The sequence below is a fragment of the Rhinoderma darwinii genome, chromosome 2 (assembly GCF_050947455.1).
Source record: "Rhinoderma darwinii isolate aRhiDar2 chromosome 2, aRhiDar2.hap1, whole genome shotgun sequence".
NCBI classification, from domain to species: domain Eukaryota; kingdom Metazoa; phylum Chordata; class Amphibia; order Anura; family Rhinodermatidae; genus Rhinoderma; species Rhinoderma darwinii.
In genome coordinates, this window is record NC_134688.1 from 328080744 (window position 1) to 328103378 (window position 22635).

The window sequence follows — 22635 nt, forward strand, 5'->3', positions numbered from 1 at the left end:
TGCTTTAATCCATAGTCCTTTTTAATCGATTGTGAAACAAAATCTAAACGACATAATAAAAATTCAACCGCACCACGGATTCCCAGACAGTTTCCCACACTGGTACTAGCGAGGACTTAAGCTGTGTAACTTCTGCGTTCTGACGAGAGCAGGCACATTCAGCTTAGAATGGCCATTGACGTTAAATGCTTTATCCATAGTCCTATTTAATCTATTGTGAAACAAAATCTAAACGACATAATAAAAAGTCAACCGCACCACGGATTCCCATACAGTCTCCCACACTGGTACTAGCGAGGCCTTAAGCTGTGTAACTTCTGCGATCTGACGAGAGCAGGAACATTCAGCTTAGAATGGCCATTGACGTTAAATGCTTTAATCCATAGTCCTTTTTAATCGATTGTGAAACAAAATCTAAACGACATAATAAAAAGTCAACCGCAACACGGATTCCCAGACAGTCTCCCACACTGGTACTAGCAAGGCCTTAACCTGTGTAACTTCTGCGATCTGACAAGAGCAGGCACATTCAGCTTAGAATGGCCATTGACGTTAAATGCTTTAATCCATAGTCCATTTTAATCGATTGTGAAACAAATCTAAACGACATAATAAAAAGTCAACCGCACCTCGGATTCCCAGACAGTCTCTCACACTCGTACTAGCGAGGCCTTAAAGTGTTATATATCTGCGATTTGACGAGAAAAGGCACATTTAAGCTTAGAATGGCTATTAACTTTTAAAGCTTTAGTCTATTTTTATTTTTAAACAATTGTGAAAGAAATTCTAAACGACATAATAAAAAGTCAACAGCACCACGAAAGCCCAGAAAATCTCCCACACTGGTACTAGCGAGGTGTTAAAGTGTTATTGATCTGCGATTTGACGAGAAAAGGCACATTTCACCTAAGAATAGCCATTAACTTTTAAAGCTTTAGTTTATTATTATTTTTAATCGATTGTGAAACAAATTCTAAATGACATAATAAAAAGTCAACCGCACCACGTATTCCCAGACAGTCTCCCACACTGGTGCTAGCGAGGCCTTAAGCTGTGTAACTTCTGCGATCTGACGAGAGCAGGGACATTCAGCTTAGAATGGCCATTGACATTAAATGCTTTAATCCATAGTCCTTTTTAATCGATTGTGAAACAAAATCTAAACGACGTAATAAAAATTTAACCGCACCACGGATTCCCAGACAGTCTCCCACACTGGTACTAGCGAGGCATTAAGCTGTGTAACTTCTGCGATCTGACGAAAGCAGGGACATTCAGCTTAGAATGGCCATTGACATTAAATGCTTTAATCCATAGTCCTTTTTAATCGATTGTGAAACAAAATCGAAACGACATAATAAAAAGTCAACCGCACCACGGATTCCCAGACAGTTTCTCACACTGGTACTAGCGAGGACTTAAGCTGTGTAACTTCTGCGTTCTGACGAGAGCAGGCACATTCAGCTTAGAATGGCCATTGACGTTAAATGCTTTATCCATAGTCCTATTTAATCTATTGTGAAACAAAATCTAAACGACATAATAAAAAGTCAACCGCACCACGGATTCCCATACAGTCTCCCACACTGGTACTAGCGAGGCCTTAAGCTGTGTAACTTCTGCGATCTGACGAGAGCAGGCACATTCAGCTTAGAATGGCCATTGACATTAAATGCTTTAATCCATAGTCCTTTTTAATCTATTGTGAAACAAAATCTAAACGACATAATAAAAAGTCAACCACACCACGGATTCCCAGACAGTCTCCCACACTGGTACTAGCGAGGCGTTAAGCTGTGTAACTTCTGCGATCTAACGAGAGCAGGCACATTCAGCTTAGAATGGCCATTAACATTAAATGCTTTAATCCATAGTCCTTTTTAATCGATTGTGAAACAAAATCTAAACGACATAATAAAAAGTCAACCGCACCACGGATTCCCAGACAGTCTCCCACACTGGTACTAACGAGGCCTTAAGCTGTGTAACTTCTGCGATCTGACGAGAGCAGGGACATTCAGCTTAGAATGGCCATTGACATTAAATGCTTTAATCCATAGTCCTTTTTAATCGATTGTGAAACAAAATCTAAACGACATAATAAAAAGTCAACCGCACCACGGATTCCCAGAGAGTCTCCCACACTGGTACTAGCGAGGCCTTAAGCTGTGTAACTTCTGCGATCTGACGAGAGCAGGCACATTCAGCTTAGAATGGCCATTGACATTAAATGCTTTAATCCATAGTCCTTTTTAATCGATTGTGAAACAAAATCTAAACGACATAATAAAAAGTCAACCGCACCACGGATTCCCAGACAGTCTCCCACACTGGTACTAGTGAGGCCTTAAGCTGTGTAACTTCTGCGATCTGACGAGAGCAGGGACATTCAGCTTAGAATGGCCATTGACATTAAATGCTTTAATCCATAGTCCTTTTTAATCGATTGTGAAACAAAATCTAAACGACATAATAAAAATTCAACCTCACCACGGATTCCCAGACAGTCTCCCACACTGGTATTAGCGAGGCCTTAAGCTGTGTAACTTCTGCGATCTGACGAGAGCAGGCACATTCAGCTTAGAATGGCCATTGACGTTAAATGGTTTAATCCATAGTCCTATTTAATCTATTGTGAAACAAAATCTAAACGACATAATAAAAAGTCAACCGCACCACGGATTCCCAGACAGTCACCCACACTGGTACTAGCGAGGCGTTAAGCTGTGTAACTTCTGCGATCTAACGCGAGCAGGCACATTCAGCTTAGAATGGCCATTGACATTAAATGCTTTAATCCATAGTCATTTTTAATCGATTGTGAAACAAAATCTAAACGACATAATAAAAAGTCAACCGCACTACGGATTCCCAGACAGTCTCCCACACTGGTACTAGCGAGGCCTTAAGCTGTGTAACTTCTGCGATCTGACGAGAGCAGGCACATTCAGCTTAGAATGGCCATTGACATTAAATGCTTTAATCCATAGTCCTTTTTAATCGATTGTGAAACAAAATCTAAACGACATAATAAAAAGTCAACCGCACCACGGATTCCCAGACAGTCTCCCACACTGGTACTAGCGAGGCCTTAAGCTGTGTAGCTTCTGCGATCTGACGAGAGCAGGCACATTCAGCTTAGAATGGCCATTGACATTAAATGCTGTAATCCATAGTCCTTTTTAATCGATTGTGAAACAAAATCTAAACGACATAATAAAAAGTCAACCGCACCACGGATTCCCAGACTGTCTCCCACACTGGTACTAGCGAGGCGTTAAGCTGTGTAACTTCTGCGATCTAACGAGAGCAGGCACATTCAGCTTAGAATGGCCATTGACATTAAATGCTTTAATCCATAGTCCTTTTTAATCGATTGTGAAACAAAATCTAAACGACATAATAAAAAGTCAACCGCACCATGGATTCCCAGACAGTCACCCACACTGGTACTAGCGAGGCGTTAAGCTGTGTAACTTCTGCGATCTAACGAGAGCAGGCACATTCAGCTTAGAATGGCCATTGACGTTAAATGGTTTAATCCATAGTCCTATTTAATCTATTGTGAAACAAAATCTAAACGACATAATAAAAAGTCAACCGCACCACGGATTCCCAGACAGTCACCCACACTGGTACTAGCGAGGCGTTAAGCTGTGTAACTTCTGCGATCTGACGAGAGCATGCACATTCAGCTTAGAATGGCCATTGACGTTAAATGTTTTAATCCATAGTCCTATTTAATCTATTGTGAAACAAAATCTAAACGAAATAATAAAAAGTCAACCGCACCACGGATTCCCAGACAGTCTCCCACACTGGTACTAGCGAGGTGTTAAGCTGTTTAACTTCTGCGATCTAACGAGAGCATGCACATTCAGCTTACAATGGCCATTGACATTAAATGCTTTAATCCATAGTCCTTTTTAATCGATTGTGAAACAAAATCTAAACGACATAATAAAAAGTCAACCGCACCACGGATTCCCAGACAGTCTCCCACACTGGTACTAGCGAGGCCTTAAGCTGTGTAACTTCTGCGATCTGACGAGAACAGGGACATTAAATGCTTTAATCCATAGTCCTTTTTAATCGATTGTGAAACAAAATCTAAACGACATAATAAAAATTCAACCGCACAACGTATTCCGAGACAGTCTCCCACACTGGTACTAGCGAGGCCTTAAGCTGGGTAACTTCTGTGATCTGACGAGAGCAGGCACATTCAGCTTAGAATGGCCATTGACATTAAATGCTTTAATCCATAGTCCTTTTTAATCGATTGTGAAACAAAATCTAAACGACAATAAAAAGTCAACCGCACCACGGATTCCCAGACAGTCTCCCACACTGGTACTAGCGAGGCCTTTAGCTGTGTAACTTCTGCGATCTGACGAGAGCAGGGACATTAAATGCTTTAATCCATAGTCCTTTTTAATCGATTGTGAAACAAAATCTAAACGACATAATAAAAATTCAACCGCACAACGTATTCCGAGACAGTCTCCCACACTGGTACTAGCGAGGCCTTAAGCTGGGTAACTTCTGTGATCTGACGAGAGCAGGCACATTCAGCTTAGAATGGCCATTGACATTAAATGCTTCAATCCATAGTCCTTTTTAATCGATTGTGAAACAAAATCTAAACGACATAATAAAAAGTCAACCGCACCACGGATTCCCAGACAGTCTCCCACACTGGTACTAGCGAGGCCTTAAGCTGTGTAATTTCTGCGATCTGACGAGAGCAGGCACATTCAGCTTAGAATGGCCATTGACATTAAATGCTTTAATCCATAGTCCTTTTTAATCGATTGTGAAACAAAATCTAAACGACATAATAAAAAGTCAACCGCACCACGGATTCCCAGACAGTCTCCCACACTGGTACTAGCGAGGCCTTAAGCTGTGTAACTTCTGCGATCTGACGAGAGCAGGCTCATTCAGCTTAGAATGGCCATTGACATTAAATGCTTTAATCCATAGTCCTTTTTAATCGATTGTGAAACAAAATCTAAACGACATAATAAAAAGTCAACCACACCACGGATTCCCAGACAGTCTCCCACACTGGTACTAGCAAGGCCTTAAGCTGTGTAACTTCTGCGATCTGACGAGAGCAGGGACATTCAGCTTAGAATGGCCATTGACATTAAATGCTTTAATCCATAGTCCTATTTAATCTATTGTGAAACAAAATCTAAACAACATAATAAAAAGTCAACTGCACCACGGATTCCCAGACAGTCTCCCACACTGGTACTAGCGAGGCCTTAAGCTGTGTAACTTCTGCGATCTGACGAGAGCATGGACATTCAGCTTAGAATGGCCATTGACATTAAATGCTTTAATCCATAGTCCTTTTTAATCTATTGTGAAACAAAATCTAAACGACATAATAAAAAGTCAACCGCACCACGGATTCCCAGACAGTCTCCCACACTGGTACTAGCGAGGCGTTAAGCTGTGTAACTTCTGCGATCTAACGAGAGCAGGAACATTCAGCTTAGAATGGCCATTGACATTAAATGCTTTAATCCATAGTCCTTTTTAATCGATTGTGAAACAAAATCTAAACGACATAATAAAAAGACAACCGCACCACGGATTCCCAGACAGTCTCCCACACTGGTACTAGCGAGGCCTTAAGCTGTGTAACTTCTGCGATCTGACGAGAGCAGGCACATTCAGCTTAGAATGGCCATTGACATTAAATGCTTTAATCCATAGTCCTTTTTAATCGATTGTGAAACAAAATCTAAACGACATAATAAAAAGTCAACCACACCACGGATTCCCAGACAGTCTCCCACACTGGTACTAGCAAGGCCTTAAGCTGTGTAACTTCTGCGATCTGACGAGAGCAGGGACATTCAGCTTAGAATGGCCATTGACATTAAATGCTTTAATCCATAGTCCTTTTTAATCGATTGTGAAACAAAATCTAAACGACATAATAAAAATTCAACCGCACCACGGATTCCCAGACAGTCTCCGACACTGGTACTAGCGAGGCGTTAAGCTGTGTAACTTCTGCGATCTGACGAGAGCAGGCACATTCAGCTTAGAATGGCCATTGACATTAAAAGCCTTAATCCATAGTCCTATTTAATCTATTGTGAAACAAAATCTAAACAACATAATAAAAAGTCAACTGCACCACGGATTCCCAGACAGTCTCCCACACTGGTACTAGCGAGGCCTTAAGCTGTGTAACTTCTGCGATCTGACGAGAGCATGGACATTCAGCTTAGAATGGCCATTGACATTAAATGCTTTAATCCATAGTCCTTTTTAATCTATTGTGAAACAAAATCTAAACGACATAATAAAAAGTCAACCGCACCACGGATTCCCAGACAGTCTCCCACACTGGTACTAGCGAGGCGTTAAGCTGTGTAACTTCTGCGATCTAACGAGAGCAGGAACATTCAGCTTAGAATGGCCATTGACATTAAATGCTTTAATCCATAGTCCTTTTTAATCGATTGTGAAACAAAATCTAAACGACATAATGAAAAGTCAACCGCACCACGGATTCCCAGACAGTCTCCCACACTGGTACTAGCGAGGCCTTAAGCTGTGTAACTTCTGCGATCTGACGAGAGCAGGCACATTCAGCTTAGAATGGCCATTGACATTGAAAGCCTTAATCCATAGTCCTATTTAATCTATTGTGAAACAAAATCTAAACAACATCATAAAATGTCAACCGCACCATGGATTCCCAGACAGTCTCCCACACTGGTACTAGCGAGGTCTTAAGCTGTGTAACTTCTGCGATCTGACGAGAGCAGGGACATTCAGCTTAGAATGGCCATTGACATTAAAAGCTTTAATCCATAGTCCTTTTTAATCGATTGTGAAACAAAATCTAAACGACATAATAAAAATTCAACCGCACCACGGATTCCCAGACAGTCTCCCACACTGGTACTAGCGAGGCCTTAAGCTGTGTAACTTCTGCGTTCTGACGAGAGCAGGCACATTCAGCTTAGAATGGCCATTGACGTTAAATGCTTTAATCCATAGTCCTATTTAATCTATTGTGAAACAAAATCTAAACGACATAATAAAAAGTTAACCGCACCACAGATACCCAGACAGTCTACCACACTGGTACTAGCGAGGCCTTAAGTTGTGCAACTTCTGCGATCTGACGAGAGCAGGCACATTCAGCCTAGAATGGCCATTGACATTAAATGCTTTAATCCATAGTCCTTTTTAATCGATTGTGAAACAAAATCTAAACGACATAATAAAAAGTCAACCGCACCACGGATTCCCAGACAGTCTCCCACACTGGTACTAGCGAGGCCTTAAGCTGTGTAACTTCTGCGATCTGACGAGAGCTGGCACATTCAGCTTAGAATGACCATTGACATTAAATGCTTTAATCCATAGTCCTTTTTAATCGATTGTGAAACAAAATCTAAACGACATAATAAAAAGTCAACCGCACCACGGATTCCCAGACAGTCTCCCACACTGGTACTAGCGAGGCGTTAAGCTGTGTAACTTCTGCGATCTAACGAGAGCAGGCACATTCAGCTTAGAATGGCCATTGACTTTAAATGCTTTAATCCATAGTCCTTTTTAATCTATTGTGAAACAAAATCTAAACGACATAATAAAAAGTCAACCGCACCACGGATTCCCAGACAGTCTCCCACACTGGTACTAGCGAGGCCTTAAGCTGTGTAACTTTTGCGATCTGACGAGAGCAGGGACATTGAGCTTAGAATGGCCATTGACATTAAATGCTTTAATCCATAGTCCTTTTTAATCGATTGTGAAACAAAATCTAAACGACATAATAAAAATTACACCGCACCACGGATTCCCAGACAGTCTCCCACACTGGTACTAGCGAGGCCTTAAGCTGTGTAACTTCTGCGATCTGACGAGAGCAGGCACATTCAGCTTAGAATGGCCATTGACGTTAAATGCTTTAATCCATAGTCCTATTTAATCTATTGTGAAACAAAATCTAAACGACATAATAAAAAGTCAACCGCACCACGGATTCCCAGACAGTCTCCCACACTGGTACTAGCGAGGCATTAAGCTGTGTAACTTCTGCGATCAAACGAGAGCAGGCACATTCAGCTTAGAATGGCCATTGACATTAAATGCTTTAATCCATAGTCCTTTTTAATCGATTGTGAAACAAAATCTAAACGACATAATAAAAAGTCAACCGCACCACGGATTCCCAGACAGTCTCCCACACTGGTACTAGCGAGGCTTTAAGCTGTGTAACTTCTGCGATCTGACGAGAGCAGGCACATTGAGCTTAGAATGGCCATTGACATTAGAAAGCCTTAATCCATAGTCCTATTTAATCTATTGTGAAACAAAATAATAAAAAGTCAACCGCAACACAGATTCCCAGACAGTCTCCCACACTGGTACTAGCGAGGCCTTAAACTGTGTATCTTCTGCGATCTGACGAGAGCAGGCACATTCAGCTTAGAATGGCCATTGACATTAAATGCTTTAATCCATAGTCCTTTTTAATCGTTTGTGAAACAAAATCTAAACGACATAATAAAAAGTCAACCGCACCACGGATTCCCAGACAGTCTCCCACACTGGTACTAGCGAGGGCTTAAGCTGTGTAACTTCTGCGATCTGACGAAAGCAGGCACATTCAGCTTAGAATGGCCATTGACATTAAATGCTTTAATCCATAGTCCTTTTTAATCGATTGTGAAACAAAATCTAAACTACATAATAAAAAGTCAACCGCACCACGGATTCCCAGACAGTCTACCACACTGGTACTAGCGAGGCCTTAAGCTGTGTAACTTCTGCGATCTGACGAGAGCAGGCACATTCAGCTTAGAATGGCAATTGACGTTAAATGGTTTAATCCATAGTCCTATTTAATCTATTGTGAAACAAAATCTAAACGACATAATAAAAAGTCAACCGCACCACGGATTCCCAGACAGTCTCCCACACTGGTACTAGCGAGGCCTTAAGCTGTGTAACTTCTGCGATCTGACGAGAGCAGGCACATTCAGCTTAGAATGGCCATTGACATTAAAAGCCTTAATCCATAGTCCTATTCAATCTATTGTGAAACAAAATCTAAACAACATAATAAAAAGCCAACTGCACCACGGATTCCCAGACAGTCTCCTACACTAGTACTAGCGAGGCCTCAAGCTGTGTAACTTCTGCGATCTGACGAGAGCAGGGACATTCAGCTTAGAACGGCCATTGACGTTAAATGCTTTAATCCATAGTCCTATTTAATCTATTGTGAAACAAAATCTAAACGACATAATAAAAAGTCAACCGCTCCACGGATTCCCAGACAGTCTCCCACACTGGTACTAGCGAGGCCTTAAGCTGTGTAACTTCTGCGATCTGACGAGAGCAGGCACATTCAGCTTAGAATGGCCATTGACATTAAATGCTTTAATCCATAGTCCTTTTTAATCGATTGTGAAACAAAATCTAAACGACATAATAAAAAGTCAACCGCACCACGGATTCCCAGACAGTCTCCCACACTGGTACTGGCGAGGCCTTAAGCTGTGTAACTTCTGCCATCTGACGAGAGCAGGCACATTCAGCTTAGAACGGCAATTGACATTAAAAGCCTTAATCCATAGTCCTATTTAATCTATTGTGAAACAAAATCTAAACGACATAATAAAAAGTCAACCGCACCACGGATTCCCAGACAGTCTCCCACACTGGTACTAGCGAGGCCTTAAGCTGTGTAACTCCTGCGATCTGACGAGAGCAGGCACATTCAGCTTAGAATGGCCATTGACATTAAATGCTTTAATCCATAGTCCTTTTTAATCGATTGTGAAACAAAATCTAAACGACATAATAAAAAGTCAACCGCACCACGGATTCCCAGACAGTCTCCCACACTGGTACTAGCGAGGCCTTAAGCTGTGTAACTTCTGCGATCTGACGAGAGCAGGCACATTCAGCTTAGAATGGCCATTGACATCAAATGCTTTAATCCATAGTCCTTTTTAATCGATTGTGAAACAAAATCTAAACGACATAATAAAAAGTCAACCTCACCACGGATTCCCAGACAGTCTCCAACACTGGTACTAGCGAGGCCTTAAGCTGTGTAACTTCTGCGATCTGACGAGAGCAGGGACATTCAGCTTAGAATGGCCATTGACATTAAATGCTTTAATCCATAGTCCTTTTTAATCGATTGTGAAACAAAATCTAAACGACATAATAAAAAGTCAACTGCACCACGGATTCCCAGACAGTCTCCCACACTGGTACTAGCGAGGCCTTAAGCTGTGTAACTTCTGCGATCTGACGAGAGCAGGCACATTCAGCTTAGAATGGCCATTGACATTAAAAGCCTTAATCCATAGTCCTATTCAATCTATTGTGAAACAAAATCTAAACAACATAATAAAAAGCCAACCGCACCACGGATTCCCAGACAGTCTCCTACACTGGTACTAGCGAGGCCTTAAGCTGTGTAACTTCTGCGATCTGACGAGAGCAGGGACATTCAGCTTAGAATGGCCATTGACATTAAATGCTTTAATCCATAGTCCTTTTTAATCGATTGTGAAACAAAATCTAAACGACATAATAAAAAGTCAACCGCACCACGGATTCCCGGACAGTCACCCACACTGGTACTAGCGAGGCCTTAAGCTGTGTAACTTCTGCGATCTGACGAGAGCAGGCACATTCAGCTTAGAATGGCCATTGACATTAAAAGCCTTAATCCATAGTCCTATTTAATCTATTGTGAAACAAAATCTAAACGACATAATAAAAAGCCAACCGCACCACGGATTCCCAGACAGTCTCCCACACTGGTACTAGCGAGGCCTTAAGCTGTGTAACTTCTGCGATCTGACGAGAGCAGGCACATTCAGCTTAGAATGGCCATTGACATTAAATGCTTTAATCCATAGTCCTTTTTAATCGATTGTGAAACAAAATCTAAACGACATAATAAAAAGTCAACCGCACCACGGATTCCCAGACAGTCTCCCACACTGGTACTAGCGAGGCCTCAAGCTGTGTAACTTCTGCGATCTGACGAGAGCAGGCACATTCAGCTTAGAATGGCCATTGACATAAAATGCTTTAATCCATAGTCCTTTTTAATCGATTGTGAAACAAAATCTAAACGACATAATAAAAAGTCAACCGCACCACGGATTCCCAGACAGTCTCCCACACTGGTACTAGCGAGGCCTTAAGCTGTGTAACTTCTGCGAAATGACGAGAGCAGGCACATTCAGCTTAGAATGGCCATTGTCATTAAAAGCCTTAATCCATAGTCCTATTTAATCTATTGTGAAACAAAATCTAAACAACATAATAAAAAGTCAACCGCACCATGGATTCCCAGACAGTCTCCCACACTGGTACTAGCGAGGCCTTTAGCTGTGTAACTTCTGCGATCTGACGAGAGCAGGGACATTAAATGCTTTAATCCATAGTCCTTTTTAATCGATTGTGAAACAAAATCTAAACGACATAATAAAAATTCAACCGCACAACGGATTCCGAGACAGTCTCCCACACTGGTACTAGCGAGGCCTTAAGCTGGGTAACTTCTGTGATCTGACGAGAGCAGGCACATTCAGCTTAGAATGGCCATTGACATTAAATGCTTTAATCCATAGTCCTTTTTAATCGATTGTGAAACAAAATCTAAACGACATAATAAAAAGTCAACCGCACCACGGATTCCCAGACAGTCTCCCACACTGGTACTAGCGAGGCCTTAAGCTGTGTAATTTCTGCGATCTGACGAGAGCAGGCACATTCAGCTTAGAATGGCCATTGACATTAAATGCTTTAATCCATAGTCCTTTTTAATCGATTGTGAAACAAAATCTAAACGACATAATAAAAAGTCAACCACACCACGGATTCCCAGACAGTCTCCCACACTGGTACTAGCAAGGCCTTAAGCTGTGTAACTTCTGCGATCTGACGAGAGCAGGGACATTCAGCTTAGAATGGCCATTGACATTAAATGCTTTAATCCATAGTCCTATTTAATCTATTGTGAAACAAAATCTAAACAACATAATAAAAAGTCAACTGCACCACGGATTCCCAGACAGTCTCCCACACTGGTACTAGCGAGGCCTTAAACTGTGTAACTTCTGCGATCTGACGAGAGCATGGACATTCAGCTTAGAATGGCCATTGACATTAAATGCTTTAATCCATAGTCCTTTTTAATCTATTGTGAAACAAAATCTAAACGACATAATAAAAAGTCAACCGCACCACGGATTCCCAGACAGTCTCCCACACTGGTACTAGCGAGGCGTTAAGCTGTGTAACTTCTGCGATCTAACGAGAGCAGGAACATTCAGCTTAGAATGGCCATTGACATTAAATGCTTTAATCCATAGTCCTTTTTAATCGATTGTGAAACAAAATCTAAACGACATAATAAAAAGTCAACCGCACCACGGATTCCCAGACAGTCTCCCACACTGGTACTAGCGAGGCCTTAAGCTGTGTAACTTCTGCGATCTGACGAGAGCAGGCACATTCAGCTTAGAATGGCCATTGACATTAAATGCTTTAATCCATAGTCCTTTTTGATCGATTGTGAAACAAAATCTAAACGACATAATAAAAAGTCAACCACACCACGGATTCCCAGACAGTCTCCCACACTGGTACTAGCAAGGCCTTAAGCTGTGTAACTTCTGCGATCTGACGAGAGCAGGGACATTCAGCTTAGAATGGCCATTGACATTAAATGCTTTAATCCATAGTCCTTTTTAATCGATTGTGAAACAAAATCTAAACGACATAATAAAAATTCAACTGCACCACGGATTCCCAGACAGTCTCCCACACTGGTACTAGCGAGGCCTTAAGCTGTGTAACTTCTGCGATCTGACGAGAGCAGGCACATTCAGCTTAGAATGGCCATTGACATAAAATGCTTTAATCCATAGTCCTTTTTAATCGATTGTGAAACAAAATCTAAACGACATAATAAAAAGTCAACCGCACCACGGATTCCCAGACAGTCTCCCACACTGGTACTAGCGAGGCCTTAAGCTGTGTAACTTCTGCGAAATGACGAGAGCAGGCACATTCAGCTTAGAATGGCCATTGTCATTAAAAGCCTTAATCCATAGTCCTATTTAATCTATTGTGAAACAAAATCTAAACAACATAATAAAAAGTCAACCGCACCACGGATTCCCAGACAGTCTCCCACACTGGTACTAGCGAGGCCTTTAGCTGTGTAACTTCTGCGATCTGACGAGAGCAGGGACATTAAATGCTTTAATCCATAGTCCTTTTTAATCGATTGTGAAACAAAATCTAAACGACATAATAAAAATTCAACCGCACAACGGATTCCGAGACAGTCTCCCACACTGGTACTAGCGAGGCCTTAAGCTGGGTAACTTCTGTGATCTGACGAGAGCAGGCACATTCAGCTTAGAATGGCCATTGACATTAAATGCTTTAATCCATAGTCCTTTTTAATCGATTGTGAAACAAAATCTAAACGACATAATAAAAAGTCAACCGCACCACGGATTCCCAGACAGTCTCCCACACTGGTACTAGCGAGGCCTTAAGCTGTGTAATTTCTGCGATCTGACGAGAGCAGGCACATTCAGCTTAGAATGGCCATTGACATTAAATGCTTTAATCCATAGTCCTTTTTAATCGATTGTGAAACAAAATCTAAACGACATAATAAAAAGTCAACCACACCACGGATTCCCAGACAGTCTCCCACACTGGTACTAGCAAGGCCTTAAGCTGTGTAACTTCTGCGATCTGACGAGAGCAGGGACATTCAGCTTAGAATGGCCATTGACATTAAATGCTTTAATCCATAGTCCTATTTAATCTATTGTGAAACAAAATCTAAACAACATAATAAAAAGTCAACCGCACCACGGATTCCCAGACAGTCTCCCACACTGGTACTAGCGAGGCCTTAAACTGTGTAACTTCTGCGATCTGACGAGAGCATGGACATTCAGCTTAGAATGGCCATTGACATTAAATGCTTTAATCCATAGTCCTTTTTAATCTATTGTGAAACAAAATCTAAACGACATAATAAAAAGTCAACCGCACCACGGATTCCCAGACAGTCTCCCACACTGGTACTAGCGAGGCGTTAAGCTGTGTAACTTCTGCGATCTAACGAGAGCAGGAACATTCAGCTTAGAATGGCCATTGACATTAAATGCTTTAATCCATAGTCCTTTTTAATCTATTGTGAAACAAAATCTAAACGACATAATAAAAAGTGAACCGCACCACGGATTACAAGACAGTCTCCCACACTGGTACTAGCGAGGCCTTAAGCTGTGTAACTTCTGCGATCTGACGAGAGCAGGCACATTCAGCTTAGAATGGCCATTGTCATTAAATGCTTTAATCCATAGTCCTTTTTAATCGATTGTGAAACAAAATCTAAACGACATAATAAAAAGTCAACCGCACCACGGATTCCTAGACTTTCTCCCACACTGGTACTAGCGAGGCCTTAAGCTGTGTAACTTCTGCGATCTGGCGAGAGCAGGGACATTCAGCTTAGAATGGCCATTGACATTAAATGCTTTAATCCATAGTCCTTTTTAATCGATTGTGAAACAAAATCTAAACGACATAATAAAAACTCAACCGCACCACGGATTCCCAGACAGCCTCCCACACTGGTACTAGCGAGGCCTTAAGCTGTGTAACTTCTGCGATCTGACGAGAGCAGGGACATTCAGCTTAGAATGGCCATTGACATTAAATGCTTTAATCCATAGTCCTTTTTAATCGATTGTGAAACAAAATCTAAACGACATAATAAAAATTCAATCGCACCACGGATTCCCAGACAGTCTCCCACACTGGTACTAGCGAGGCCTTAAGCTGTGTAACTTCTGCGTTCTGACGAGAGCAGGCACATTCAGCTTAGAATGGCCATTGACGTTGAATGCTTTAATCCATAGTCCTATTTAATCGATTGTGAAACAAAATCTAAACGACATAATAATAAGTCAATCCGCACCACGGATTCCCAGACAGTCTACCACACTGGTACTAGCGAGGCCTTAAGCTGTGTAACTTCTGCGATCTGACGAGAGCAGGCACCTTCAGTTTAGAATGGCCATTGACATTAAATGCTTTAATCCATAGTCCTTTTTAATCGATTGTGAAACAAAATCTAAACGACATAATAAAAAGTCAACCGCACCACGGATTCCCAGACAGTCTCCCACACTGGTACTAGCGAGGCCTTAAGCTGTGTAATTTATGCGATCTGACGAGAGCAGGGACATTCAGCTTAGAATGGCCATTGACATTAAATGCTTTAATACATAGTCCTTTTTAATTGATTGTGAAACAAAATCTAAACGACATAATAAAAAGTCAACCGCACCACGGATTCCCAGACAGTCTCCCACACTGGTACTAGCAAGGCCTTAAGCTGCTAAACTTCTGCGATCTGACGAGAGCAGGCACATTCAGCTTAGAATGGCCATTGACAATAAATGCTTTAATCCATAGTCCTTTTTAATCGATTGTGAAACAAAATCTAAACGACATAATAAAAAGTCAACCGCACCACGGATTCCCAGACAGTCTCCCACACTGGTACTAGTGAGGCCTTAAGCTGTGTAACTTCTGCGATCTGACGAGAGCAGGGACATTCAGCTTAGAATGGCCATTGACATTAAATGCTTTAATCCATAGTCCTTTTTAATCGATTGTGAAACAAAATCTAAACGACATAATAAAAATTCAACCGCACCACGGATTCCCAGACAGTCTCCCACACTGGTACTAGCGAGGCCTTAAGCTGTGTAACTTCTGCGATCTGACGAGAGCAGGCACATTCAGCTTAGAATGGCCATTGACATTAAATGCTTTAATCCATAGTCCTTTTTAATCGATTGTGAAACAAAATCTAAACGACATAATAAAAAGTCAACCGCACCACGGATTCCCAGACAGTCTCCCACACTGGTACTAGCGAGGGCTTAAGCTGTGTAACTTCTGCGATCTGACGAGAGCAGGCACATTCAGCTTAGAATGGCCATTGACATTAAATGCTTTAATCCATAGTCCTTTTTAATCGATTGTGAAACAAAATCTAAACTACATAATAAAAAGTCAACTGCACCACGGATTCCCAGACAGTCTACCACACTGGTACTAGCGAGGCCTTAAGCTGTGTAACTTCTGCGATCTGACGAGAGCAGGCACATTCAGCTTAGAATGGCCATTGACGTTAAATGCTTTAATCCATAGTCCTATTTAATCTATTGTGAAACAAAATCTAAACGACATAATAAAAAGTCAACTGCACCACGAATTCCCAGACAGTCTCCCACACTGGTACTAGCGAGGCCTTAAGCTGTGTAACTTCTGCGATCTGGCGAGAGCAGGCACATTCAGCTTAGAATGGCCATTGACATTAAAAGCCTTAATCCATAGTCCTATTCAATCTATTGTGAAACAAAATCTAAACAACATAATAAAAAGCCAACTGCACCACGGATTCCCAGACAGTCTCCTACACTGGTACTAGCGAGGCCTTAAGCTGTGTAACTTCTGCGTTCTGACGAGAGCAGGCACATTCAGCTTAGAATGGCCATTGACGTTAAATGCTTTAATCCATAGTCCTATTTAATCTATTGTGAAACAAAATCTAAACGACATAATAAAAAGTCAACCGCACCACGGATTCCCAGACAGTCTCCCACACTGGTACTAGCGAGGCCTTAAGCTGTGTAACTTCTGCCATCTGACGAGAGCAGGCACATTCAGCTTAGAATGGCCATTGACATTAAAAGCCTTAATCCATAGTCCTATTTAATCTATTGTGAAACAAAATCTAAACGACATAATAAAAAGTCAACCGCACCACGGATTCCCAGACAGTCTCCCACACTCGTACTAGCGAGGCCTTAAGCTGTGTAACTCCTGCGATCTGACGAGAGCAGGCACATTCAGCTTAGAATGGCCATTGACATTAAATGCTTTAATCCATAGTCCTTTTTAATCGATTGTGAAACAAAATCTAAACGACATAATAAAAAGTCAACCGCACCATGGATTCCCAGACAGTCTCCCACACTGGTACTAGCGAGGCCTTAAGCTGTGTAACTTCTGCGATCTGACGAGAGCAGGCACATTCAGCTTAGAATGGCCATTGACGTTAAATGCTTTAATCCATAGTCCTATTTAATCTATTGTGAAACAAAATCTAAACGACATAATAAAAAGTCAACCGCACCACGGATTCCCAGACAGTCTCCCACACTGGTACTAGCGAGGCCTTAAGCTGTGTAACTTCTGCGATCTGGCGAGAGCAGGCACATTCAGCTTAGAATGGCCATTGACATTAAAAGCCTTAATCCATAGTCCTATTCAATCTATTGTGAAACAAAATCTAAACAACATAATAAAAAGCCAACCGCACCACGGATTCCCAGACAGTCTCCTACACTGGTACTAGCGAGGCCTTAAGCTGTGTAACTTCTGCGATCTGACGAGAGCAGGGACATTCAGCTTAGAATGGCCATTGACATTAAATGCTTTAATCCATAGTCCTTTTTAATCGATTGTGAAACAAAATCTAAACGACATAATAAAAAGTCAACCGCACCACGGATTCCCAGACAGTCTCCCACACTGGTACTAGCGAGGCCTTAAGCTGTGTAACTTCTGCCATCTGACGAGAGCAGGCACATTCAGCTTAGAATGGCCATTGACATTAAATGTTTTAATCCATAGTCCTTTTTAATCGATTGTGAAACAAAATCTAAACGACATAATAAAAATTCAACCGCACCACGGATTCCCAGACAGTCTCCCACACTGGTACTAGCGAGGCCTTAAGCTGTGTAACTTCTGCGTTCTGACGAGAGCAGGCACATTCAGCTTAGAATGGCCATTGACGTTAAAAGCTTTAATCCATAGTCCTATTTAATCTATTGTGAAACAAAATCTAAACGACATAATAAAAAGTGAACCGCACCACGGATTACAAGACAGTCTCCCACACTGGTACTAGCGAGGCCTTAAGCTGTGTAACTTCTGCGATCTGACGAGAGCAGGCACATTCAGCTTAGAATGGCCATTGTCATTAAATGCTTTAATCCATAGTCCTTTTTAATCGATTGTGAAACAAAATCTAAACGACATAATAAAAAGTCAACCGCACCACGGATTCCTAGACAGTCTCCCACACTGGTACTAGCGAGGCCTTAAGCTGTGTAACTTCTGAGATCTGGCGAGAGCAGGGACATTCAGCTTAGAATGGCCATTGACATTAAATGCTTTAATCCATAGTCCTTTTTAATCGATTGTGAAACAAAATCTAAACGACATAATAAAAACTCAACCGCACCACGGATTCCCAGACAGCCTGCCACACTGGTACTAGCGAGGCCTTAAGCTGTGTAACTTCTGCGATCTGACGAGAGCAGGGACATTCAGCTTAGAATGGCCATTGACATTAAATGCTTTAATCCATAGTCCTTTTTAATCGATTGTGAAACAAAATCTAAACGACATAATAAAAATTCAATCGCACCACGGATTCCCAGACAGTCTCCCACACTGGTACTAGCGAGGCCTTAAGCTGTGTAACTTCTGCGTTCTGACGAGAGCAGGCACATTCAGCTTAGAATGGCCATTGACGTTGAATGCTTTAATCCATAGTCCTATTTAATCGATTGTGAAACAAAATCTAAACGACATAATAATAAGTCAATCCGCACCACGGATTCCCAGACAGTCTACCACACTGGTACTAGCGAGGCCTTAAGCTGTGTAACTTCTGCGATCTGACGAGAGCAGGCACCTTCAGTTTAGAATGGCCATTGACATTAAATGCTTTAATCCATAGTCCTTTTTAATCGATTGTGAAACAAAATCTAAACGACATAATAAAAAGTCAACCGCACCACGGATTCCCAGACAGTCTCCCACACTGGTACTAGCGAGGCCTTAAGCTGTGTAATTTCTGCGATCTGACGAGAGCAGGGACATTCAGCTTAGAATGGCCATTGACATTAAATGCTTTAATACATAGTCCTTTTTAATTGATTGTGAAACAAAATCTAAACGACATAATAAAAAGTCAACCGCACCACGGATTCCCAGACAGTCTCCCACACTGGTACTAGCAAGGCCTTAAGCTGCTAAACTTCTGCGATCTGACGAGAGCAGGCACATTCAGCTTAGAATGGCCATTGACAATAAAAGCTTTAATCCATAGTCCTTTTTAATCGATTGTGAAACAAAATCTAAACGACATAATAAAAAGTCAACCGCACCACGGATTCCCAGACAGTCTCCCACACTGGTACTAGTGAGGCCTTAAGCTGTGTAACTTCTGCGATCTGACGAGAGCAGGGACATTCAGCTTAGAATGGCCATTGACATTAAATGCTTTAATCCATAGTCCTTTTTAATCGATTGTGAAACAAAATCTAAACGACATAATAAAAAGTCAACCGCACCACGGATTCCTAGACTTTCTCCCACACTGGTACTAGCGAGGCCTTAAGCTGTGTAACTTCTGCGATCTGGCGAGAGCAGGGACATTCAGCTTAGAATGGCCATTGACATTAAATGCTTTAATCCATAGTCCTTTTTAATCGATTGTGAAACAAAATCTAAACGACATAATAAAAACTCAACCGCACCACGGATTCCCAGACAGCCTCCCACACTGGTACTAGCGAGGCCTTAAGCTGTGTAACTTCTGCGATCTGACGAGAGCAGGGACATTCAGCTTAGAATGGCCATTGACATTAAATGCTTTAATCCATAGTCCTTTTTAATCGATTGTGAAACAAAATCTAAACGACATAATAAAAATTCAATCGCACCACGGATTCCCAGACAGTCTCCCACACTGGTACTAGCGAGGCCTTAAGCTGTGTAACTTCTGCGTTCTGACGAGAGCAGGCACATTCAGCTTAGAATGGCCATTGACATTAAATGCTTTAATCCATAGTCCTATTTAATCGATTGTGAAACAAAATCTAAACGACATAATAATAAGTCAATCCGCACCACGGATTCCCAGACAGTCTACCACACTGGTACTAGCGAGGCCTTAAGCTGTGTAACTTCTGCGATCTGACGAGAGCAGGCACCTTCAGTTTAGAATGGCCATTGACATTAAATGCTTTAATCCATAGTCCTTTTTAATCGATTGTGAAACAAAATCTAAACGACATAATAAAAAGTCAACCGCACCACGGATTCCCAGACAGTCTCCCACACTGGTACTAGCGAGGCCTTAAGCTGTGTAATTTCTGCGATCTGACGAGAGCAGGGACATTCAGCTTAGAATGGCCATTGACATTAAATGCTTTAATACATAGTCCTTTTTAATTGATTGTGAAACAAAATCTAAACGACATAATAAAAAGTCAACTGCACCACGGATTCCCAGACAGTCTCCCACACTGGTACTAGCAAGGCCTTAAGCTGCTAAACTTCTGCGATCTGACGAGAGCAGGCACATTCAGCTTAGAATGGCCATTGACAATAAATGCTTTAATCCATAGTCCTTTTTAATCGATTGTGAAACAAAATCTAAACGACATAATAAAAAGTCAACCGCACCACGGATTCCCAGACAGTCTCCCACACTGGTACTAGTGAGGCCTTAAGCTGTGTAACTTCTGCGATCTGACGAGAGCAGGGACATTCAGCTTAGAATGGCCATTGACATTAAATGCTTTAATCCATAGTCCTTTTTAATCGATTGTGAAACAAAATCTAAACGACATAATAAAAATTCAACCGCACCACGGACTCCCAGACAGTCTCCCACACTGGTACTAGCGAGGCCTTAAGCTGTGTAACTTCTGCGATCTGACGAGAGCAGGCACATTCAGCTTAGAATGGCCATTGACATTAAATGCTTTAATCCATAGTCCTTTTTAATCGATTGTGAAACAAAATCTAAACGACATAATAAAAAGTCAACCGCACCACGGATTCCCAGACAGTCTCCCACACTGGTACTAGCGAGGGCTTAAGCTGTGTAACTTCTGCGATCTGACGAGAGCAGGCACATTCAGCTTAGAATGGCCATTGACATTAAATGCTTTAATCCATAGTCCTTTTTAATCGATTGTGAAACAAAATCTAAACTACATAATAAAAAGTCAACTGCACCACGGATTCCCAGACAGTCTACCACACTGGTACTAGCGAGGCCTTAAGCTGTGTAACTTCTGCGATCTGACGAGAGCAGGCACATTCAGCTTAGAATGGCCATCGACGTTAAATGCTTTAATCCATAGTCCTATTTAATCTATTGTGAAACAAAATCTAAACGACATAATAAAAAGTCAACTGCACCACGAATTCCCAGACAGTCTCCCACACTGGTACTAGCGAGGCCTTAAGCTGTGTAACTTCTGCGATCTGGCGAGAGCAGGCACATTCAGCTTAGAATGGCCATTGACATTAAAAGCCTTAATCCATAGTCCTATTCAATCTATTGTGAAACAAAATCTAAACAACATAATAAAAAGCCAACTGCACCACGGATTCCCAGACAGTCTCCTACACTGGTACTAGCGAGGCCTTAAGCTGTGTAACTTCTGCGTTCTGACGAGAGCAGGCACATTCAGCTTAGAATGGCCATTGACGTTAAATGCTTTAATCCATAGTCCTATTTAATCTATTGTGAAACAAAATCTAAACGACATAATAAAAAGTCAACCGCACCACGGATTCCCAGACAGTCTCCCACACTGGTACTAGCGAGGCCTTAAGCTGTGTAACTTCTGCCATCTGACGAGAGCAGGCACATTCAGCTTAGAATGGCCATTGACATTAAAAGCCTTAATCCATAGTCCTATTTAATCTATTGTGAAACAAAATCTAAACGACATAATAAAAAGTCAACCGCACCACGGATTCCCAGACAGTCTCCCACACTCGTACTAGCGAGGCCTTAAGCTGTGTAACTCCTGCGATCTGACGAGAGCAGGCACATTCAGCTTAGAATGGCCATTGACATTAAATGCTTTAATCCATAGTCCTTTTTAATCGATTGTGAAACAAAATCTAAACGACATAATAAAAAGTCAACCGCACCATGGATTCCCAGACAGTCTCCCACACTGGTACTAGCGAGGCCTTAAGCTGTGTAACTTCTGCGATCTGACGAGAGCAGGCACATTCAGCTTAGAATGGCCATTGACGTTAAATGCTTTAATCCATAGTCCTATTTAATCTATTGTGAAACAAAATCTAAACGACATAATAAAAAGTCAACCGCACCACGGATTCCCAGACAGTCTCCCACACTGGTACTAGCGAGGCCTTAAGCTGTGTAACTTCTGCGATCTGGCGAGAGCAGGCACATTCAGCTTAGAATGGCCATTGACATTAAAAGCCTTAATCCATAGTCCTATTCAATCTATTGTGAAACAAAATCTAAACAACATAATAAAAAGCCAACCGCACCACGGATTCCCAGACAGTCTCCTACACTGGTACTAGCGAGGCCTTAAGCTGTGTAACTTCTGCGATCTGACGAGAGCAGGGACATTCAGCTTAGAATGGCCATTGACATTAAATGCTTTAATCCATAGTCCTTTTTAATCGATTGTGAAACAAAATCTAAAC

At 41.7% G+C, this 22635-nt stretch overlaps 96 pseudogenes; all 96 read right to left on the bottom strand.

Annotated features, from left to right (window-relative positions):
• Window positions 1-61: 61 nt before the first annotated feature.
• On the bottom strand, window positions 62-180 carry LOC142746442 (5S ribosomal RNA; annotated as a pseudogene).
• Window positions 181-246: 66 nt separating this feature from the next.
• LOC142743819 (5S ribosomal RNA) lies at window positions 247-365 on the bottom strand (annotated as a pseudogene).
• A 626-nt stretch (window positions 366-991) lies between these two features.
• On the bottom strand, window positions 992-1110 carry LOC142745882 (5S ribosomal RNA; annotated as a pseudogene).
• A 253-nt stretch (window positions 1111-1363) lies between these two features.
• On the bottom strand, window positions 1364-1482 carry LOC142746813 (5S ribosomal RNA; annotated as a pseudogene).
• A 66-nt stretch (window positions 1483-1548) lies between these two features.
• On the bottom strand, window positions 1549-1667 carry LOC142743796 (5S ribosomal RNA; annotated as a pseudogene).
• Window positions 1668-1734: 67 nt separating this feature from the next.
• LOC142747195 (5S ribosomal RNA) lies at window positions 1735-1853 on the bottom strand (annotated as a pseudogene).
• Window positions 1854-1920: 67 nt separating this feature from the next.
• On the bottom strand, window positions 1921-2039 carry LOC142747839 (5S ribosomal RNA; annotated as a pseudogene).
• A 67-nt stretch (window positions 2040-2106) lies between these two features.
• Window positions 2107-2225, bottom strand: LOC142747375 (5S ribosomal RNA; annotated as a pseudogene).
• A 67-nt stretch (window positions 2226-2292) lies between these two features.
• LOC142744232 (5S ribosomal RNA) lies at window positions 2293-2411 on the bottom strand (annotated as a pseudogene).
• A 253-nt stretch (window positions 2412-2664) lies between these two features.
• On the bottom strand, window positions 2665-2783 carry LOC142746531 (5S ribosomal RNA; annotated as a pseudogene).
• A 67-nt stretch (window positions 2784-2850) lies between these two features.
• On the bottom strand, window positions 2851-2969 carry LOC142745229 (5S ribosomal RNA; annotated as a pseudogene).
• A 67-nt stretch (window positions 2970-3036) lies between these two features.
• LOC142743853 (5S ribosomal RNA) lies at window positions 3037-3155 on the bottom strand (annotated as a pseudogene).
• A 67-nt stretch (window positions 3156-3222) lies between these two features.
• On the bottom strand, window positions 3223-3341 carry LOC142747132 (5S ribosomal RNA; annotated as a pseudogene).
• Window positions 3342-3408: 67 nt separating this feature from the next.
• On the bottom strand, window positions 3409-3527 carry LOC142747106 (5S ribosomal RNA; annotated as a pseudogene).
• Window positions 3528-3594: 67 nt separating this feature from the next.
• Window positions 3595-3713, bottom strand: LOC142746897 (5S ribosomal RNA; annotated as a pseudogene).
• Window positions 3714-3780: 67 nt separating this feature from the next.
• LOC142744537 (5S ribosomal RNA) lies at window positions 3781-3899 on the bottom strand (annotated as a pseudogene).
• Window positions 3900-4660: 761 nt separating this feature from the next.
• LOC142744776 (5S ribosomal RNA) lies at window positions 4661-4779 on the bottom strand (annotated as a pseudogene).
• A 67-nt stretch (window positions 4780-4846) lies between these two features.
• LOC142744258 (5S ribosomal RNA) lies at window positions 4847-4965 on the bottom strand (annotated as a pseudogene).
• Window positions 4966-5032: 67 nt separating this feature from the next.
• On the bottom strand, window positions 5033-5151 carry LOC142745565 (5S ribosomal RNA; annotated as a pseudogene).
• A 67-nt stretch (window positions 5152-5218) lies between these two features.
• On the bottom strand, window positions 5219-5337 carry LOC142745684 (5S ribosomal RNA; annotated as a pseudogene).
• Window positions 5338-5404: 67 nt separating this feature from the next.
• Window positions 5405-5523, bottom strand: LOC142746232 (5S ribosomal RNA; annotated as a pseudogene).
• Window positions 5524-5590: 67 nt separating this feature from the next.
• On the bottom strand, window positions 5591-5709 carry LOC142744257 (5S ribosomal RNA; annotated as a pseudogene).
• Window positions 5710-5776: 67 nt separating this feature from the next.
• LOC142745566 (5S ribosomal RNA) lies at window positions 5777-5895 on the bottom strand (annotated as a pseudogene).
• Window positions 5896-6148: 253 nt separating this feature from the next.
• On the bottom strand, window positions 6149-6267 carry LOC142745685 (5S ribosomal RNA; annotated as a pseudogene).
• Window positions 6268-6334: 67 nt separating this feature from the next.
• LOC142746233 (5S ribosomal RNA) lies at window positions 6335-6453 on the bottom strand (annotated as a pseudogene).
• A 67-nt stretch (window positions 6454-6520) lies between these two features.
• On the bottom strand, window positions 6521-6639 carry LOC142747311 (5S ribosomal RNA; annotated as a pseudogene).
• A 67-nt stretch (window positions 6640-6706) lies between these two features.
• Window positions 6707-6825, bottom strand: LOC142746537 (5S ribosomal RNA; annotated as a pseudogene).
• A 67-nt stretch (window positions 6826-6892) lies between these two features.
• On the bottom strand, window positions 6893-7011 carry LOC142744328 (5S ribosomal RNA; annotated as a pseudogene).
• A 253-nt stretch (window positions 7012-7264) lies between these two features.
• Window positions 7265-7383, bottom strand: LOC142745400 (5S ribosomal RNA; annotated as a pseudogene).
• A 67-nt stretch (window positions 7384-7450) lies between these two features.
• LOC142746187 (5S ribosomal RNA) lies at window positions 7451-7569 on the bottom strand (annotated as a pseudogene).
• Window positions 7570-7636: 67 nt separating this feature from the next.
• LOC142746486 (5S ribosomal RNA) lies at window positions 7637-7755 on the bottom strand (annotated as a pseudogene).
• A 67-nt stretch (window positions 7756-7822) lies between these two features.
• On the bottom strand, window positions 7823-7941 carry LOC142746840 (5S ribosomal RNA; annotated as a pseudogene).
• Window positions 7942-8008: 67 nt separating this feature from the next.
• On the bottom strand, window positions 8009-8127 carry LOC142746047 (5S ribosomal RNA; annotated as a pseudogene).
• A 67-nt stretch (window positions 8128-8194) lies between these two features.
• On the bottom strand, window positions 8195-8313 carry LOC142746626 (5S ribosomal RNA; annotated as a pseudogene).
• Window positions 8314-8556: 243 nt separating this feature from the next.
• On the bottom strand, window positions 8557-8675 carry LOC142746277 (5S ribosomal RNA; annotated as a pseudogene).
• Window positions 8676-8742: 67 nt separating this feature from the next.
• LOC142744213 (5S ribosomal RNA) lies at window positions 8743-8861 on the bottom strand (annotated as a pseudogene).
• Window positions 8862-8928: 67 nt separating this feature from the next.
• On the bottom strand, window positions 8929-9047 carry LOC142747312 (5S ribosomal RNA; annotated as a pseudogene).
• A 67-nt stretch (window positions 9048-9114) lies between these two features.
• Window positions 9115-9233, bottom strand: LOC142745471 (5S ribosomal RNA; annotated as a pseudogene).
• Window positions 9234-9300: 67 nt separating this feature from the next.
• LOC142744540 (5S ribosomal RNA) lies at window positions 9301-9419 on the bottom strand (annotated as a pseudogene).
• Window positions 9420-9486: 67 nt separating this feature from the next.
• Window positions 9487-9605, bottom strand: LOC142746726 (5S ribosomal RNA; annotated as a pseudogene).
• Window positions 9606-9672: 67 nt separating this feature from the next.
• Window positions 9673-9791, bottom strand: LOC142744495 (5S ribosomal RNA; annotated as a pseudogene).
• Window positions 9792-9858: 67 nt separating this feature from the next.
• LOC142747313 (5S ribosomal RNA) lies at window positions 9859-9977 on the bottom strand (annotated as a pseudogene).
• A 67-nt stretch (window positions 9978-10044) lies between these two features.
• LOC142746419 (5S ribosomal RNA) lies at window positions 10045-10163 on the bottom strand (annotated as a pseudogene).
• A 67-nt stretch (window positions 10164-10230) lies between these two features.
• LOC142747543 (5S ribosomal RNA) lies at window positions 10231-10349 on the bottom strand (annotated as a pseudogene).
• A 67-nt stretch (window positions 10350-10416) lies between these two features.
• Window positions 10417-10535, bottom strand: LOC142743879 (5S ribosomal RNA; annotated as a pseudogene).
• Window positions 10536-10602: 67 nt separating this feature from the next.
• Window positions 10603-10721, bottom strand: LOC142743756 (5S ribosomal RNA; annotated as a pseudogene).
• Window positions 10722-10788: 67 nt separating this feature from the next.
• LOC142743875 (5S ribosomal RNA) lies at window positions 10789-10907 on the bottom strand (annotated as a pseudogene).
• A 67-nt stretch (window positions 10908-10974) lies between these two features.
• LOC142744106 (5S ribosomal RNA) lies at window positions 10975-11093 on the bottom strand (annotated as a pseudogene).
• Window positions 11094-11694: 601 nt separating this feature from the next.
• Window positions 11695-11813, bottom strand: LOC142744788 (5S ribosomal RNA; annotated as a pseudogene).
• Window positions 11814-11880: 67 nt separating this feature from the next.
• Window positions 11881-11999, bottom strand: LOC142745567 (5S ribosomal RNA; annotated as a pseudogene).
• A 67-nt stretch (window positions 12000-12066) lies between these two features.
• On the bottom strand, window positions 12067-12185 carry LOC142746316 (5S ribosomal RNA; annotated as a pseudogene).
• A 67-nt stretch (window positions 12186-12252) lies between these two features.
• On the bottom strand, window positions 12253-12371 carry LOC142746234 (5S ribosomal RNA; annotated as a pseudogene).
• A 67-nt stretch (window positions 12372-12438) lies between these two features.
• On the bottom strand, window positions 12439-12557 carry LOC142747315 (5S ribosomal RNA; annotated as a pseudogene).
• Window positions 12558-12624: 67 nt separating this feature from the next.
• LOC142745568 (5S ribosomal RNA) lies at window positions 12625-12743 on the bottom strand (annotated as a pseudogene).
• Window positions 12744-12810: 67 nt separating this feature from the next.
• Window positions 12811-12929, bottom strand: LOC142744955 (5S ribosomal RNA; annotated as a pseudogene).
• Window positions 12930-13530: 601 nt separating this feature from the next.
• LOC142744800 (5S ribosomal RNA) lies at window positions 13531-13649 on the bottom strand (annotated as a pseudogene).
• A 67-nt stretch (window positions 13650-13716) lies between these two features.
• Window positions 13717-13835, bottom strand: LOC142745570 (5S ribosomal RNA; annotated as a pseudogene).
• Window positions 13836-13902: 67 nt separating this feature from the next.
• LOC142746252 (5S ribosomal RNA) lies at window positions 13903-14021 on the bottom strand (annotated as a pseudogene).
• Window positions 14022-14088: 67 nt separating this feature from the next.
• On the bottom strand, window positions 14089-14207 carry LOC142746236 (5S ribosomal RNA; annotated as a pseudogene).
• Window positions 14208-14646: 439 nt separating this feature from the next.
• LOC142746349 (5S ribosomal RNA) lies at window positions 14647-14765 on the bottom strand (annotated as a pseudogene).
• A 67-nt stretch (window positions 14766-14832) lies between these two features.
• Window positions 14833-14951, bottom strand: LOC142744363 (5S ribosomal RNA; annotated as a pseudogene).
• A 254-nt stretch (window positions 14952-15205) lies between these two features.
• LOC142745669 (5S ribosomal RNA) lies at window positions 15206-15324 on the bottom strand (annotated as a pseudogene).
• A 67-nt stretch (window positions 15325-15391) lies between these two features.
• LOC142747731 (5S ribosomal RNA) lies at window positions 15392-15510 on the bottom strand (annotated as a pseudogene).
• A 67-nt stretch (window positions 15511-15577) lies between these two features.
• On the bottom strand, window positions 15578-15696 carry LOC142744233 (5S ribosomal RNA; annotated as a pseudogene).
• A 67-nt stretch (window positions 15697-15763) lies between these two features.
• Window positions 15764-15882, bottom strand: LOC142744845 (5S ribosomal RNA; annotated as a pseudogene).
• Window positions 15883-15949: 67 nt separating this feature from the next.
• Window positions 15950-16068, bottom strand: LOC142745266 (5S ribosomal RNA; annotated as a pseudogene).
• A 67-nt stretch (window positions 16069-16135) lies between these two features.
• Window positions 16136-16254, bottom strand: LOC142744627 (5S ribosomal RNA; annotated as a pseudogene).
• Window positions 16255-16321: 67 nt separating this feature from the next.
• Window positions 16322-16440, bottom strand: LOC142744743 (5S ribosomal RNA; annotated as a pseudogene).
• A 67-nt stretch (window positions 16441-16507) lies between these two features.
• LOC142744254 (5S ribosomal RNA) lies at window positions 16508-16626 on the bottom strand (annotated as a pseudogene).
• A 67-nt stretch (window positions 16627-16693) lies between these two features.
• On the bottom strand, window positions 16694-16812 carry LOC142745577 (5S ribosomal RNA; annotated as a pseudogene).
• A 67-nt stretch (window positions 16813-16879) lies between these two features.
• On the bottom strand, window positions 16880-16998 carry LOC142745768 (5S ribosomal RNA; annotated as a pseudogene).
• Window positions 16999-17065: 67 nt separating this feature from the next.
• On the bottom strand, window positions 17066-17184 carry LOC142745142 (5S ribosomal RNA; annotated as a pseudogene).
• A 67-nt stretch (window positions 17185-17251) lies between these two features.
• LOC142744986 (5S ribosomal RNA) lies at window positions 17252-17370 on the bottom strand (annotated as a pseudogene).
• Window positions 17371-17437: 67 nt separating this feature from the next.
• LOC142743880 (5S ribosomal RNA) lies at window positions 17438-17556 on the bottom strand (annotated as a pseudogene).
• Window positions 17557-17623: 67 nt separating this feature from the next.
• On the bottom strand, window positions 17624-17742 carry LOC142745578 (5S ribosomal RNA; annotated as a pseudogene).
• Window positions 17743-17809: 67 nt separating this feature from the next.
• LOC142744330 (5S ribosomal RNA) lies at window positions 17810-17928 on the bottom strand (annotated as a pseudogene).
• A 253-nt stretch (window positions 17929-18181) lies between these two features.
• On the bottom strand, window positions 18182-18300 carry LOC142747233 (5S ribosomal RNA; annotated as a pseudogene).
• Window positions 18301-18553: 253 nt separating this feature from the next.
• Window positions 18554-18672, bottom strand: LOC142744364 (5S ribosomal RNA; annotated as a pseudogene).
• Window positions 18673-18926: 254 nt separating this feature from the next.
• On the bottom strand, window positions 18927-19045 carry LOC142743844 (5S ribosomal RNA; annotated as a pseudogene).
• A 67-nt stretch (window positions 19046-19112) lies between these two features.
• On the bottom strand, window positions 19113-19231 carry LOC142747744 (5S ribosomal RNA; annotated as a pseudogene).
• Window positions 19232-19298: 67 nt separating this feature from the next.
• Window positions 19299-19417, bottom strand: LOC142744234 (5S ribosomal RNA; annotated as a pseudogene).
• A 253-nt stretch (window positions 19418-19670) lies between these two features.
• On the bottom strand, window positions 19671-19789 carry LOC142746350 (5S ribosomal RNA; annotated as a pseudogene).
• Window positions 19790-19856: 67 nt separating this feature from the next.
• On the bottom strand, window positions 19857-19975 carry LOC142744365 (5S ribosomal RNA; annotated as a pseudogene).
• A 254-nt stretch (window positions 19976-20229) lies between these two features.
• On the bottom strand, window positions 20230-20348 carry LOC142743845 (5S ribosomal RNA; annotated as a pseudogene).
• A 67-nt stretch (window positions 20349-20415) lies between these two features.
• LOC142747856 (5S ribosomal RNA) lies at window positions 20416-20534 on the bottom strand (annotated as a pseudogene).
• A 67-nt stretch (window positions 20535-20601) lies between these two features.
• Window positions 20602-20720, bottom strand: LOC142744235 (5S ribosomal RNA; annotated as a pseudogene).
• Window positions 20721-20787: 67 nt separating this feature from the next.
• On the bottom strand, window positions 20788-20906 carry LOC142745442 (5S ribosomal RNA; annotated as a pseudogene).
• A 67-nt stretch (window positions 20907-20973) lies between these two features.
• LOC142745267 (5S ribosomal RNA) lies at window positions 20974-21092 on the bottom strand (annotated as a pseudogene).
• A 67-nt stretch (window positions 21093-21159) lies between these two features.
• On the bottom strand, window positions 21160-21278 carry LOC142745251 (5S ribosomal RNA; annotated as a pseudogene).
• A 67-nt stretch (window positions 21279-21345) lies between these two features.
• On the bottom strand, window positions 21346-21464 carry LOC142744744 (5S ribosomal RNA; annotated as a pseudogene).
• A 67-nt stretch (window positions 21465-21531) lies between these two features.
• On the bottom strand, window positions 21532-21650 carry LOC142744265 (5S ribosomal RNA; annotated as a pseudogene).
• Window positions 21651-21717: 67 nt separating this feature from the next.
• Window positions 21718-21836, bottom strand: LOC142745579 (5S ribosomal RNA; annotated as a pseudogene).
• Window positions 21837-21903: 67 nt separating this feature from the next.
• LOC142745769 (5S ribosomal RNA) lies at window positions 21904-22022 on the bottom strand (annotated as a pseudogene).
• Window positions 22023-22089: 67 nt separating this feature from the next.
• LOC142745143 (5S ribosomal RNA) lies at window positions 22090-22208 on the bottom strand (annotated as a pseudogene).
• Window positions 22209-22275: 67 nt separating this feature from the next.
• Window positions 22276-22394, bottom strand: LOC142744987 (5S ribosomal RNA; annotated as a pseudogene).
• Window positions 22395-22461: 67 nt separating this feature from the next.
• LOC142743881 (5S ribosomal RNA) lies at window positions 22462-22580 on the bottom strand (annotated as a pseudogene).
• Between the last annotated feature and the right edge of the window lie 55 nt (window positions 22581-22635).